We start from the raw sequence: 12,348 nt of genomic DNA, 5'->3' as shown, positions 1-12,348 counted from the left end.
ACGCCTCAGTCCGCCCCCACGTGCCGTACGCCGCCCAGGCCCCACCCCTCCCAACCGCTTTATTCCTGACCGGGCGAGGCCTGGCTTTCTCTGAGGTGGGCTTGAGGCTCCATTTCTTCTCCTGGTGTGGCTGTGAGTAAACCTCTCCTTGCTTCAAACCTCAGTTTGCTGTGCGTGGAGCAAGACGACCTTGGTTTGTTAACAGATTTGGAAGCCGGCCGGAAGGGAGTCCAGAGGAACCTTGGCCCGAGGGTCGTGGCCCCTCTTGGGTACCGGGAGCCGGTGGCCGAGCCTGAGCCTCGGGTCCCTTAGCTCCCTGGCCGTCCCCCAGTTCCCCACCAGGCACCCCGACATTTAGTTCATGTTTCGTTTTGTGCAAGAAAAACGGTTTTGGGGTTTGGATAGGAAGACATCTTCTGGGTGAGTGAGTTCGTTAAAGAAACGCACCTGTGTCTCGATTGTTGACCCGCTGGTGGCTGGAGGCCCGGCTGGCGGGCGTTTGGGGGACAATAGAAAAAGTCGCGACTGCTGAGGTACCGGGGCTGGAGGCTGGGGCTCTGGTTTCTCGTCTCATGTGTTCATGTCTGTCTATGTCTGATTCTGTTTTGGCGGTTATTTGTTTGTTTGTTTGTTTTTCCGGTACGCGGGCCTCTCACTGCCGTGGCCTCTCCCGTTGCGGAGCACAGGCTCCGGACGCGCAGGCGCAGCGGCCACGGCTCACGAGCCCAGCCGCTCCGCGGCATGAGGGATCTTCCCGGACTGGGGAACGAACCCGTGTCCCATGTATCGGCAGGCAGACTCTCAACCACTGCGCCAATTGCCTTGTTTTTAATCGCAGGGACCAGGTTCAGGAGAAAAGGGAACAAAGGAGAATGAAACAGGTTATTCTGCTGGCGGCCGCCTGAACCCAGGGAAGAGCCGGACCAAACGGAGGCCCCCATGAGGGACTCGGCAAAAGGTAGGAGGCCTCAAGCCCCCCCCCACCGCTTGCATGCGGAGCCTGATAGTGGGACCGCCCCCAAACGTGGATATTGCAGGCAGGAGGGACGCTGGAAGAGTGCCCCATCCTGAGACTCTTGAAGGTAAGCAGGTGGCACCTCAGGTGCCCCAGATAACGGATGATGCCAGTGACCAAGGATGATCGCTCCGAGTCCATCATTGTCTTCCATATGGGTGACGTGGCAGTGGGAAGTCAAGGGTGGGGCTTATCAACACAGGAGGTGGGGGGAAGTTGGTTTTAAATATCCGGCTTTCTAAAGTTTGTTTTGAGACTGATAGTAACAGGGGTGTGTGGAGAACCCTTGAGAGAACCTTTTCTCCGGCTGGGGAAGAACCACTGGTAGCTTTCCATCCATCCCTGATGGCCTCAGTCCCCTTCGGGGATGAGACGGACTAAATGAAAAGCCAGGGTTGCCTTTGCAGCTGGACGCTGAGTGGACATTAAATCACCAGCAGAGGAGACCTGCACGCTGCAGGCTCTAAAACTCTCACCTCAAAAACAGCCTGCAGTGATTCTGGGAGCGATACCACAGAGGGTGAGTCTGGGGGATGGGCGGGTGGGGGGCGCTGGGGAGAGCGGAGTTGGCCACACCTGTGAGGGTCAGGCTCTGCAGGGGGGCAGACATTCCACACTGAATGCAGTATCCATTAAAGTAGCCAGCAAAGCATGGGATGAACTCGTACCAGCCTCCCTGCATTATGACCCAGTGTGCTCTTGCTGGTCACGTGGTGATTGACTGGTCCACAGGTGAATGTGATACATGATTGAAGAGCAATTAACAAGTTGTAGGAATTCATCCCTAGCCCCTAACCATACTCCGCTAATGACTCTTTGCACAGACCCTTGTTGGGTTACCATCTTGGACTCACACCCTTGAGTTTTGAATCCCAAGAGGTGTCCACTTTCAGGGCTGGACAGTGCTTCCTCAGGGAGTTAAAAATTCTCACAACACTTGGAGAAATCCTGGGGAGACGTGAGGGACCTTGAACTAAACAGGGGAGCCCTGCTCCAGGATGTGGACAATGCCCTGATTACCAGTGAGACAAAGGACTCCTGAGACCAAGGTACGGGTTTGACTTCGAACTTCTTGGCTGAAAGAGGCTGTAAGGTGTCCAAGAAAAAGGTAGATTCTCAGCTCTCTGTTAAATATTCTGGGGTTTTGAGCTCAAGGACAGAGAGCTGCTCCCTGCCGGGAAGGGAGCTCTAGCGAGGACTGCAGTTGCCACCAGGAGACAACTGTGGGATTCCTGGGAGCGACTGGGCGCTGCTACACCTGGACCCCCAAGTTTGGACTCATAGCAAAACCCTTTTTAATGAAGCTTTTAAAGGCAGTTCCACAGAAACCCTAGGCTGAAATCTTGAAGGATAAACATACAGGAGACCGGCTTCATCCCTGCTGGACGGGACCTTACGAGAAATGCGATGGGAAACGGAAACCAGGCTGCAGAAGGAAAACGGCGACCAAGTTCATCCAAACCGTGCCTGGTTCCAGCCCCCGACCCTGACTTCTTCCAGGGGCAGGTGAACCCCGACAGATCTTCAGGTGCTATTCAGAAGCCGCGAGAAAGAAATCAAGGTGAGTGGGTTTGCTGCAGTGGTGGCTTTGATCACATCCGACGCTTCAGAAGGCAATTTAAATAACTTGTTACAAGAAGGATCTCTTCTCTTGTTAGTCCTTTGTTTCTAACTTCCCAGGCTTGGAAGGACTTCTACTTTGGTTGCACTGGTAACCTATCAGGCTGATCACCTGACCCCTGTCTTTCCCTGGATCTGTAAAAGTCCTAAATGTGAGCCATGGCTGGTGTTCTCTGTGTCCCTGAGGGGTATGTCTTTGTAGTTTCAGTTACCAGTCTTGGTCCTGTGGCTGCCTCGACAGCTGGTGCCTGGGTGGTATTTGTTTATTGGAATCAGTATTAACGTCAAACCAGAAACAAGAAAATACACTCAAGTGAGTGCTTGACAGTTTGACTTCTCAAGCCCTTGTTGGATCTGTGCCCCTTGTGAGCAGGGAGTAGCCAGAAGCATCGTCACCCCTCTCCCTTGAGGTGGAGGCACGATGAGAAGATGGGGGTGCTGAACCTTGAACCCGTGGGTTAAACGCACTCCACCTGCCATCCCTAATGAGGGTTGTGAGGACTTGCGTGTTCTCCCGGCAGCCTGATCAGTAAGTGTTTGTCGGAGTTGTTCTCCAGGAACTTGGGGTCAGCTGTGTCGAGTTAGGGCTGAGCCAGTTGAGATGGGGTAGAACCACCGACCCCTCAACTGGGCCTGCACCAGCACTGGAGACCTTGTGAACGTGCAGAGGGCTGGAGCCTAGTTACGCCTGCGCAGGAGGACGAGTACACAGCTTTTTCCAATCATGGTAGGCCTATTCACTGTCCCATCAGTACCCCCCCAGCCCCTTGCCTTCTTGGAAGCAGATGTGAGATTTGTTCTCCAGCTTTCCTGCTTGGCTGCCTTGCAGTTAAGCACTTCTTGCTGCAGACCCCGGCATCTCAGCATCTTGGCTGGCTCTGCAGCAGGCCAAACGAACCTGGTTCAGTAACTGTGACTGATTGACTTGTGACATGTCAATTAGGAGGGTGCTCGAATGCACCATCTCCAGAAAGCCCCTGATGGGAAACCTGGTCCAGCTGGGCTCAGCAACCTCAGACGCCGGGCCTTCCCTGTTCGTGTAAAGACACAAGTGACTCGTTACCAGAAATAGGTAGTCTTTCAGTTGCTTAGTTCTCAGAACTCGGAGGCAGCTCCTTCCTCCCAGGCCCACAGTCCTCCCTTCCCTCTTGGCTAGAGCACTTCCTGAGTGGAGGATGACGGCTGGAGGAGCCCAGGGCACCGGATCCGGTGGATGTAGACCGCCCCCCCCTGCCGCCGGGATGGACACCAGCTGGTCCCATGGACCGGGCCAGCATCTCAGCTCCCAGGGAGGCGAGCCTGACCCGGAGCGAGGAGGTGACTGCCCGAGGTAAACATCTAGCTTTCGGCGGAGAGGACTAGTAAACGGCTCTCCTAACGACTAACCCTTCATGGCACGTGAAGCTGGAGGGGGAGGCTGACGCACTGCAGGCAGAGCTGTGGGCTGCAGGGAGGCTGTCCTGGGGGACAGAGGTCACCTGCTGAGGGAACCTCATCTGCGCTCAGCCCGCTTGGGGACCTGAGGCTTCTACCCATCCCCAGCCCCCTCACCCTCGACACAGACTGGGTCCTATCTGTCTGTCCCTGGCAGCACGGATACTCCTACCCGGCTGTTGTCGGGTGAGCCGAGGGGTGAGTCTGTGGAGCCAGAAACTCTGCGGCTGTGAGGACCAGGCTCAGCTCACAGATGGAGGAAGAAGCCGGAGGGAGGGCCAGCTGCCCATGGCCGCAAGGCCAGTCATCGCAGCTGAGATCCAGGCCCGGGGCGCCGGGCTGTGTCCCCATGCACCGTCCTGTGCTGTGGGCTGAGCGGGTGTGCCCTTGGTGCAGTGGACGGAGTGCGGGTCTCAGCCTGGGGCTTCAACACGGTAAGACGATGTTTGTGGATTTCATCAGCAGCTGTGACACAGGATTCCCTTTCCCTGATTGTACAGGTTTTTTTAAATTAATTCATTTTTGGCCACGTTGGGTGTTCGTTGCTGTGCGCGGGCTTTTTCTGGTTGTGGCGAGCGGCGTCTACTCTTCTTTGTGGTGCACGGGCTTCTCACTGCGGTGGCTTCTCATTGCGGAGCACAGACTCTAGGCGTGCTGGCTTCAGTAGTTGTGGCACGCAGGTTCAGTAGTTGTGGCTCACAGGCTCCAGAGCCCAGGCTCAGGAGTTGTGGCACATGGGTTTTGGTGCTCTGTGGCATGTGGGATCTTCCCGGACCAGGTCTCGAACCCGTGTTCCCTGCACCGCCAGGTGGATTCTTAACCACTGCACCACCAGCAAAGTCTCTGAAATGTAATGGAAGCCACAGGTGTACGTATTTCAGTGTCTTCTGAGCTACGAGGAAGTGGGGTCACTTCACAAGACATAGGTCGCCTGTGCCGCCACTTCAAAATGAAGATGCGACCGGCAGGATTCCCTCCGGGGTGGATCACGGTAAGGCACTCAGACTCTACACAGGGAACCGAGTCGTCACGTCCCGGCTGATCCCGGGGCGTTGTCGCGTGACCCCCGGGCCAGAGCTGGCAGGGGGTCTCACCCCAGCAAAGCCGTTTCCGTCGGGGGAAACTGCTCACCTTTAAAAGTGAGAAGCGGACCCCGTGCCGTCAGAGCACCGAGTTCTCTGGAATTACCTGGGGCAGCAGTGGAGAAAGGTGGCCCAGGCCTCTGGGGTCTGGAGGGCTGGCCCGGGTCTGGCCTGTGCCAGCCCCTCCCGATCAACCCAAGGGGCCGACCTGCAGGCTGGAGCCCTGAGGAACCAGGTATGAGGCAAACGGAGGGTCAGTAACGCTTTTGCAAGAGATGGCAGGCTGTGAACGTGAAGGACAAAGGCCGAGTCCCCCGACCACTGTGGGAAATGCCGTCGTTTGCAGGGCTGAGGGGAGGGCGGTGGGCAGCTGTGCCTCCTGCACTGAGGGTAGGTGCTCCTTGAGCGGGACCCTGGGTGACTTTGCTGGCACTGGGTCAGTTAACACATTTCTCCCAGGTAGCTGCTGCTCACGTTTCTGCTGTTCCCCACGGGCTCTGGCGACCACTGCTCTGTGCTCTGCAGATGCTGCTGCGTTTCTCACAAATCCAAGATGTGTGGCAGTCCTGCGTTGAGCAAACCTGGTGCCGATTCTCCAACTGCATGTACTCACCTTGTCATGTTTTAGTTATCCTTAGAGTGTTTCAAACTTTTGTCATTTGATGCGTGACAGTGATTTTACTGATTCCGACTTGGAAAACTCAGGTAGGTGCTGGCTAGTTTTTTTTTTTTTTTTAAGCGATGAAGTGTTAAGTTGTATAGGCTGTTCAGATGTCACTCTGTATACATAACACGTTGAAACACAGCGTGAGCAAGCCTTATATGCACCGGGACACCCACCAAGTCATGTGATGTGTGTGATTGTGATCAGTTTCCGGTGATGGAGAGATCTTTGGTTCACATCTGAGGTCTGCCTGTCACACGCCCCGGGGGAGCGTGTGGAGCTCTGGGAACAGGACTGGGGCCCCAGGAACACTGTGGCCCCCTGCACCCTGTAGAAGGGACAGCCTGGACCAGTGTGACAGAAGTGACAAGTGGTCTGGAACAGAGGAGGGCCACGGTCTCTCCTGGACCAAACCGGCTGGGCTCCTCTGAGCAGTTCCGAACTAGGCCCTGACCCTTCAGGCTTCAGCGTCTGGGTTTTCATTGTTCATTTTAGCAAGATTCCTGTTGTGTCCATTTAGCCAGAGCTCCCCAGGCTCAACCTCTGACCCCCGTCAACATCTGACTGGATTCCTCATCCCCCTTCGTCCCCCTAATGAGGTCTCACTCCCTCGTCCACCCTCAGCATGAATCCTGTACGTCGGTTCAGTGCTGTGATCTGAATGGTGTCCCTCAAACTCCTGTCGAATCCTACTGCCTGACGTGATGGTGTTGGCCTTTGGGAGGTGATGATGTGATGAGTGTGGAGCCGCTGTGAACGGGATCAGTGCCCTGATGCGAGCCCCCAGCCCCTCCCCCATGTGAGGACACAGGGAGAAGACGCTGTCTGTGAACCAGGAAGAAGCCTCACCAGACGTTGAATCTGCCGTCGCCTTGATCCTGGAAGTCCAGTCTCTGGGCTGTGAGGACTCGACTCGTGTTTAAGCCCCCAGTCCGGTCCTGTTAGAGCAGTTCAGACAGACACCTCGACCCCTGCTGTTTCTTCTGACTTCCCGTTGGGGGCACCACCCTGCTCCCGGCTGTCACCCCTGCAGTGGGAGGTGAGTCCGACTTGTTCCCCATGTACAACCCCAGGGCAGGAATGAATCCCTCTCGCCTGGATCTTCTTCCGTCTTGACAAGTGTTGGGTGACACAGCGACGGGACCTAAGGGTAGAGGGGTGGCTGCCGTGCGTCCTGTCAGGCAGTGTCCTCGTGTGTTTGGTCTCAGGACTGGACAGCTCCTGACTTTACAGAGGAGAGTGTGGAGCTGGGATTGGGTGGGCTCTATCGATCGTTCTCAGTTTTTATTTATAGTAATCAGTGAAACATAGTAAGCCCATTACATACTAACGTAAAACATTTCCTGTTTTATGAGAACTGCTTTCCAAAAACAACCCTCCACTGAGAAGAGTAAATTATACATTTTTATCATCTTATCCTCGACTGACAGAAGCGAGAAGTGTTAACACCTGTTTCTGAATTTGTTGTTCGTAATGGTACCAGTGCCTGGAACCCTGGCCTGTAACTGGGGGAACGTGAGTGCGGAGGGAATAACAGCCTGGGGCTGATGGGAACCCAGCTGTGACGTCTGGGGCCCCAGGCCACCCCCGGGGAACTGGGTCGGCAGCCTGGCCGGCATGTGAGGTCTGCAGCTCTGACCCTGAGGGCAGGGCTGCTGGGGGACCTTCAGCCCAGGGCGACCGTGTGCCCATTTTAGCAACAGGTTCGCTTTGCCGTGTTGGCCGGGCTGTAGGGAGCAACGTGACGACGGTGAGGCCGGGAAGCTGGGGAGACGTGGGTGGAGGTGACGGTGTGCCTTCCGGGTCCATCCTGCGGGCAGAGCCAGCGGCTCCTGCTGACGGAGTGGATGTTCAGGAATCAAACGGCGGAATCGAGGCCGATGCCAGGAGTTGTGACATAAGCAGGCAGGAAAGATGAAGCCTAAGGAAGACAGGCTGTTGAGAAAATCAAAGCCGGTTTGGGGTGAAGTGGAGCCCGACGCCTGCCCGACACGCCGGACGAGATGTTCGAGGGAAGCTGGCTGTGCAGCCGGGGTGGAGGTAAAACCTAGGAGCCTGTGGGGAACAGATGTGGCTGAAAGCTGGGTCGGGGGACCCCCGTGGAGGGCATGATGGAGGAGATGCTGGGAGACGGGGGAAAGCAGCGGGAGGACGGAAGGATGAAGACGGGGTCGTGTCCAGGACCCCCAGTAGGAGCCTCGCGGAGGGGAACGAGGAAGTGAACGCCGTCCGGGTCCGGTACCGGTGTGCATGGGGTGGGGACGGTGTGGCAGGAGGTGGTGAGGGAGCCAGGCCTGTCGATGGGGGGGCAGAGGGCGTGGGGGGCCGCGTGTATGGGAGATCCTTGCCGGGTGTTCCGTGAAGAGGGAAAGTGGCGGTTGGAGGAGTGAACTCCCGAGACCTCTCAGCGTCCGGAGCTGTCGCTGCGTTTGTGGGGTAACCTTCATAAAGCAGAAGAGGAGACGTCTGGTCAGGTGCAGGGGGAGGGCGGCTGCTGAGAAAGGCCCGGACGGGCTCCCGGCGCCAGCGCGAAGAGGCGTTAGACGGGGCGCGGACGGGGCCCTGGAGGCAGTGGGAGAGGTGGACTTGAAGGTGAGAAGATCTGGATGTTTTCTTCGGTGCAGAGGCTCAGATCCCCTCCCCGCCGCCTGGGCTCTGATCTCCGAGACCCTCCGGACAGCCTCCTCTTACAGGGCCGACTTGATCTGCCTCTGACCGTGGTGGGTCCCAACTCCTGCCCTGTACTCCCCAATCCCCAGCCTATATCCACATAGGTGCAGACTACTCCCGGGCGCACAGTCAACACTCGTGTACCCAGCAGCGTGTACACATAGGTGAAACCTTTACCTCTAAGATGTTGTTTTTTGTGTTCTACCCATAAATACCCAGGGGCAGGATTTCGGGGTCATGGGGCACGTCTGTTAGCTTCCTGAGCAACCTCCCCAGTCTGACAGAAAGCGACCAGGTGATGCAAGAGGTGGACACCTGGAATGACCCCCAGGCCGGGCAGCTCCGTGACCCTGCTGGGCGGGGCCCGGGGGCAGCTGAGCGGGGAGGGTGGTGGGATGCAGGAGGGTGGGCCGTGGGGCTGTGTGTGGACGGAGCCACAGCTGCGGGTTGGGGAAGCCCGGATCCTCCAGGTCCTGGTCGCGTCCTGTCCTGTGCGGACAGACGTGCACGAAGGCCTCCCGTTCTGCTCCGCGGGGAAGGATGCCGGCGACTGGGGTGGCCGGCCTGGGAACACGGCCACCTGCCCCTGCCCCAGCGAGGTGACCACACGCAGAGCTGGTGACTACTGTCCCTCGCCTGCTGAGGATTCTCCAGAGACACTTCTTCCACTGCCACTGCCGCGACAGATGCCATCACCTCCGTGCTCAGTTACTGCCTGCTGAATGCGTACCGCACAGCACGTGCTGCGGGACCTGGAGCGGGTCGTCCCAGGCGGCCTGCAGCAGCCCGTGTCACAGGGAAGGGGGGACCCGGCGGGGACCTGTCTCTGGCTCCCGACATGGCCAGGGCTGGCCCCAGGTCCCTGTTGCCGTGAGAGGCCCGGCCCCTCGCTGGCCGGCTCCAGTTATAATGCCCACCGTGCTCATGAGTCTGGGTTGACCTGGGCCGGGCTGGGTGGGTCTTAGGTGCCTCCTCACAGCCCGGTGGGTGGGTTAGCGGCTGGCAGAGCGAAGGTGGGAGCTCTGAGGCCGCCCACCCCCCTCTCCTGGGCGGGCATACAGGGCCGGGAGTCGCATGCGGCTGTGCTTAGACCTCGTCCATCTCAGGAGCAGGGCCGGGGCTGGAACCCAGGGAGCACGGACCTACCTGCTGTGCCACGTTAACGCTGGAGAAGGGTCACCTACAGATGCCCAGGCCAGGCTGAGTCCTGATCTCTGAGAGGAACAGCCTGAGGCAGACGAGAACTGCCTCCCCGCCCAGGAAGAAGAGACTAGAGAGACGGGAAGAAGACCCAGCAATGCCAGGACAGCGGGGACTGCAGGTGACCTTGAACAGTGTAGGGAATGGGTCCCCTACCCCACCCTCAGGGTCACGTCTGCATAACCGCACTGAGGTGTAGTCAGTTAGCAGTGTTCCTTTCGGATATGCAGTGTGGCGACTCCGAACTTTTACATCCTGCTCCGCTTACAGTTACTGTGCAGCCTCGCCTGTGTTCCCTGTGTCGTACAGTACGTCCTTCAAGCTTACTGTGTACGTAGTAGCTGTACCTCTTGATCCCCTCCCCCAGTGTTACCCTCCCCCTGCCTCTCCTCGCTGGGAACCACCAGTTCTCTGTTTTTTGTTCACGAGTTTTATTTTTTAGATTCCACATTTAAGTGAGACTCATACAGTATGTTTTTCTCTAACTTATTTCACTTAGCAAAATATCCTCCATTACATCCATGTGTTGCAAAATATCCTCCACTACATGCATGTTGAATGAGGTTTGGTTTAATCCACCTCAGCCCCCAGTTAAGATGGATAACAGGGCTGTAGAAAATACGAGGTTTAGGTTGACAGAGGGTGAGATGTGATGATGTAGTACTGACGGGGGTGCAGGTTTTTGTCGTGTTCAGGGCACTGAGCCTGCTATTAGCAGGAGGCACTGAGAGGTGGAATGGGGATAGGCCTGGTTTTATGGTTAGGGCTGTTGTTGCTGCTGTTGGATTGAATATTTGTGTGATGGTTCATTGGCCGGAGTGCAAGTTAACAATCACTGCTATTATAAGTGGTATTGACGTGGCAGCTTGTGTTAGAAGATGTTCAGTGGATACTTCTATAGCTCGTGGGTTAAGTTTTTTTTATTATAATGGTAATAATGGCTAGTATATTTATTTTGAAGCTGATTCAGATTAATAATCACTTGGAGCTGGTTATTACAGTTCCTGAGTTAATGGTTGTTAAGATGATACTGAAGACGATGGGATTTATTAGTGCAGGAAAGGCATAAACCAACATTTTTGAGGCCCAAGAGCTTCTTTAGCTGACCTTATTATAGAATACGGTGTAATATGGAAGCATGAAGAATTGTGAAGTGTAGGTTCAATTTCTATGATCCTAAAAATAAGAGGATTTAAACCTATCATTTACTCTATCAAACTCTTTTGTCAGACATATTTGTTATGTTTGTGGAGGGATGCTTGATATTATAATAGGTGATGAGATGGGACATGTGCATAGGGCTAGCGTTAGTGGTAGGAAATTTTTTCAGAGTAAATGTGTTAATCATATCAGTCGAGGATAGGATGCTTGAATTCATAGGAAGGAGACTTAAAAGTAGTTTTTTTTTAAATTTATTTTTCTTTTATTTACTTTTGGCTGTGTTGGGTCTTTGTTGCTGCACACGGGCTCTCTCTAGTTGCACTACATGGGCTTCTCATAGCGGTGGCTTCTCTTGTTGTGGAGCATGGGCTCTACAGTGCAGGCTCAGTAGTAGTGGCACATGGGCTCAGTAGTTGTGGCTCACTGGCTCTAGAGCGCAGGCTCAGTAGTTGTGGCACACGGGCTTAGTTGCTCTGCGGCATGTGGGTTCTTCCCGGACCGGGGCTCAAACCCGTGTCCCCTGCATTGGCAGGCGTAATTCTTAACCACTGCACCACCAGGGAAGCGAAATAGTAGTGTTTTGATGATAAAATTGGTTGTATAGAGTTCTGGTATGTATTGGCTGTGGAATGCTTCTAGTAGTAAGATTGTCGTGAAGATGTTTATGATAATAATGTTGGCATGTTCTGCTAGGAAAGACGTGGTGAATGGGCCCGCTGCATGTTCGACATTGAAACCTGATGCAAGATCAAGATTCTCCTTCTGTCAGGTCAAAGGGGTGTCAATTAGTTTCTGCTAGAATGGAAAGAAATTATATTGTAGCCAGTGGTCATGATGGGAAAATTATAATTGCTCCTGTGTTGTGATGAGGGTTGAAAGAGTGAAACATCCATTTATCAGGAGAACCGATAAAAGAATAATTGCTGGTGTTACTCCATATGAAATTGTGCTACTGCTCGTAGGGCTCCGATTAGTGTGTATTTTGAGTTGGAAGCCCACCGGGATCATAAAGCAGAGTGTACAGCGAGGCTTGATATAGCTAGTATAAATAATACTCGCAGTTTTTATTAATGGAGGAGTAGGGGGACTCGTGCGGATAGGGCTAGCTAGGATTGGGGCGATGATGAGTGTGGAGATGGAGGATGTAGCTGGTAGGAGCCGTTCTTTGATGAACAGTTTCACTGCATCAGCAATGGGTTGTAATAGGCCGTATGGTCCCACGATATTTGGCCCTTTTCGCAGTTGCATATAACCTAAAATTTTTCGTTCAGTTAGTGTTAGGTGTGCAATGGCTAAAAGAATAGAGATAACAAGCATTAAGATGTTGATTATAAACATTTTGCTGGGGAGAGGATTTGAACCTCTGGTCATAAAGGTTTAAGTTTTACGCCATTACCAGGCTCCGCCGCCTTAACAAACCCTGGTCTAGGTTGGCTATTTTGTATTTGTTAATTAAGATTATATCGTTAATTATTTTAAGGTGCTTATGTGAAGTGGGCCTT

The sequence above is a fragment of the Mesoplodon bidens genome (genome assembly GCF_964165515.1).
Source record: "Mesoplodon bidens genome assembly, chromosome: 20".
In the NCBI taxonomy this organism is placed as follows: Eukaryota; Metazoa; Chordata; class Mammalia; order Artiodactyla; family Ziphiidae; genus Mesoplodon; species Mesoplodon bidens.
Note: the sequence above shows the minus strand (reverse complement) of the source record.